Here is a 3,986-nt window from a genome sequence, read left to right on the forward strand (position 1 = left end):
GTGTCCTCCAGAAGCAGTCCAAGATCTTTCTGGTCCTAGACGTCTACAACTCATAGGAACATGATCACTTTGTCCGGTGCAAGGATAGCTTGATCTTTCGCGGACAACCTCCCGAACCGACTTTCGAATGCCAAAAACACATCGAGGACCTTCATCCCCTTATCCGGCGTTTCCACCCAATCTTCGAATCCTCTCCTCGTTGCCTTGGAGGAGTCCTCGATGGCGAACGTGGTCTTTAGCGCCTCTTCAAATGCCTCCCACGTCGGATTTTGTTGCCGTATCCCGTGGATACTCCCTTGAAGCCCGTCGGTCGCCACCTAGTTGGATGCCACTTGCAGTCCTTCCGAGATCGCGCACCGTAGCATTTCCACCTTGTAGTCCTGCAAATATCGCGACACATCTTTCCCATTGAATTGCCCGTTCCGTTGCACGAGCCGCTCAAATGTCGTTGCAATCTCCGACATCGAGCGTTGTTCTTGTAGCATCCGCTCGAACATCACCATCATATTGTTAGTCTTCATCTCCTTGCCACCCGTTTTCATGTTGGGTTCACCAAATGTGTCGTGCCTTTCGACGCCGGATCGTTTGCGTGAGTCGGGTGGGAACCGCTGGGGTTTTGGACTAGGAGGAAGAAGAATATGAGATAATGTTAGTTAGGAAGAGATTGTATGAAGAAGATATGAAACTCGTGAATCCCACGAGTATAATGTATTAATGGGTAATTAGATTGTACGAGAGAATTAGATGATAAAATCGTGAATCCCACGAATATTTTGTATTAATCAATCCTTCTAAAAAAAATCAACAACCATATACATCTTTCTCTCTTCCTTATATAGTGTTGGAAGAGTTTGAATTTATCACATGCAAGCATCATGCTTTTCCTAACTTTAGTTTTCATGCACACAACATGTGCATGATTAGCTTTCTATCCCATCTTTTCTTTTAACTCGAGTGTGTATGCATGAATAACTTTTTGTACCATGCATATCTAGAATATTTACATGGGATAAAGTTTAGTATAACTTTAAAATTCATAGTATGCTAGTATAGTGGTAAGGTTGGGGTTTGTCTACGTGGAGGTACAGGGTTTGAATCCTGCCCTATGCACGTAATAAATATTTTTTAATATTTTATTTTTATTTATTATACGTACTCTAAATCGGATATAGTGTTTTACATATTTTACGTAGTGTGTGATTCACACTACGACAACGCTACAAGCCTTCGTCACTGGCTTGAGGGGGAGGAACCGAGATTGCCACTACGAAGAAAGCCGAAGGCCGGACGGAAGCACACGAAGCCGACGAAAGCCAAAGCGGATGTCGAACGCCTCACACTTGAGCTTGAGGGGGCGTTGTCGCGTTGTTACGTGCATGCGTGTAGAAGTGGTGGGACCACGAGGTTCTTGAACCGAGGAGAGAGAGAGAGAGAGAGAGAGAGAGAGAGATTCATAGATACGCGGAGCGAGAAGGAGAGATACAGAATGTGACACTTGATTTCAATAACAAGAGATTATAGTAACAAGAGATTACAATAACAAGGGATTACAATAACAAGGGAATACAACTTTGACGGTTACAACCGACAAGGCGACGATGGACCCGACCCGAAGATCCTACTCACACACTCAGACAACAATCGCTCGACTCCCAGAAACAAAACAAAGGGGGAGAGACTCTGCTGGAAGCACACGGGCTATCCACGAAGCAGAGGCAGCGAGCTCCCGACCCACAGAGACCGACGGTCGGAGGAGAAGAGAGAGCTCGGCCCTCAAATCTGCAGCAACACTTCGTCCTCCCTAGCGCGCGATCCTCGTTCCTTCCTTCTCTCCCTCCTTAAATAGTTCCCCCCTAAAGGGGTGCCCCTTTTCCTCAGCCAAACTGCTTTATTCCCTGTCCCTGTCGACAGAGATACGCACAAAATCCCCTAATAAATGTGCACTACCTAGTATTTACACCAGTCACCCTAATTACAAATTATGTACAATATATCAATCCTCGCATCCACCCGTGTAAGAGCCGGTTCATGCGCCCTTTTCTTCGATTCCGCCTATGGCCGGTTTTCTTCACGACAACGTATTGAGAGATAAATCTCAACTTAGTTTATTTAGTTAGTCAACCATGTAACTTTGTAGTTACCTAGATAGAATCTAGCTAGAAGTGTTGACTATAACGCCTTAAATAGGACCTTGTACTTAAGTGGGATATTCTAGATCCTCCACTCCTAAGTACATTTAATATAGGACTTACACCTTAGTACCTATATTCCACTCACACATGTGCACCTTTGCACATGAGATGTACATATACCTCATTGTGGGTATTTTTGTATTTGACGATGATGATAATGCTAATTTAATATACTTACTCATCCCCCATCTTGTGTTGTTCATAAGTGTATCTCTCTCTCTCTCTCTCTCTCTTCCTCTCACACACATACACACACATATCACTTAATCTTTCGCGCTTATAAATTAATCACATAATTAGGTACTAATTAATCCTTGCTTAATTACTTACCTAATTCTTAACAAAATGCATACCCCCAGAAACATTCGTACTTCTAACACGGATGCACATTCCTCTTGCATGTTTTGAATTTCATTGACCTTGGTGGGGGATGGCTTTCTCCCATACAGGCCACACATATGACCAACTATTAATATCTCTTTTGCCCCAAATATTGATTTTGCCCCTGATAAGGTCAAATGCAGTTCTTCCATCCTTGATAGTATCTTCTTACAATCCTTGATATGGTCGGCAACGAATTGTCGGCAACCACTTTCGTCCAATTCCTCATTCTTCTCTTCCTCCTTGCATCCCTTAATCGGAACATCATCTAAAAAAGACATTGTAATATGAGGAATAAAATCAGGAAGTACCTTGTTCATTCCATTCATCATATGCGCCACTGAGTTGGTTGCTCCTTGCGGCAAGATACACATCCATACTAACCCTATAGGTGTCTTGATAGAAGTAATATCTCAACTTTTGATAGCAAGTTGAAATTGATCATACCCGGAATAAAGGTCTCTCATTGAATATATAGCTCTTCCTGCAAACATCTCATCAAACTCAGCCACAATTGGCCCTACTCTCGAGTTTCAGATTGTTACCTTATTCATGGGTTGCATATCTTGGATAAATCGGAGTCGTCCATCTTTCTTTAACACAATGAACCATCGACTCAAGTAAGGAGCGTTTGATGGTTCCAAGATACCCATCCTTATCTTTTCTTTTAGAAGTTCTAATAGTTGAGGTATTCTAGCCCCAGGCAAGGGTATTGGCTTGAAATTCCATGGAATATGAGGGATAGTGAATATAACCATGGGCTCCACAATTTCTGGATCCACACACCCTATTTCCTCAGGTTGGAATGCGAACGCCTTTCCATGCCTTTTTAATATCTCCCTGAATTGGTTTTCTTCAGCTGGTAATAGGAAGTCACCCCCGCCTATTTTCATCCCTTATATTGTTTCCGGAGTAAACACATGTCCCACCTTTCGTGGGTCTCTGATCATTGGCTCTGTGGCTGCTTCTTTGATTGCCCTTTCACTATCCCCTACAAGTGGAGCAACAATAGGAAGAACCTTCTTCTCCACTGTTTTGTACTTTGTTTGGACATGTGCCTCATGATCATTTCGAGCAACTTCTTCAATGACCTCGTACATCTTGATCGAATGGATAGGAACTTGGATTTCGTTGTCGTCCTCCATTGCTTCCAGATGAGTTATTGTATCTTCAAGACTTAATTCTTCAAACATATCTTGAATTTCTTCATCATCATCATCTATTAATCCGGAAAGTACTCAGAAGCATTTTGTATTTTATTATTATCTACTTTTAGCATAAAAGTAGCACCACTAGATGAGATTGTACAAGGAATATCTTTATTTACATTATTATTTATGGGGTTTTCTTTCATGTCTGGGCTATCACAACCCCTACTTGTAAAAGCCCTATCTAAAAATCCTGGGAAAATTC

The sequence above is a fragment of the Azolla caroliniana genome, unplaced genomic scaffold (genome assembly GCF_043228905.1).
Source record: "Azolla caroliniana isolate FFs.n. ecotype wild unplaced genomic scaffold, voAzoCaro1.0.p SCAF_6, whole genome shotgun sequence".
In the NCBI taxonomy this organism is placed as follows: domain Eukaryota; kingdom Viridiplantae; phylum Streptophyta; class Polypodiopsida; order Salviniales; family Salviniaceae; genus Azolla; species Azolla caroliniana.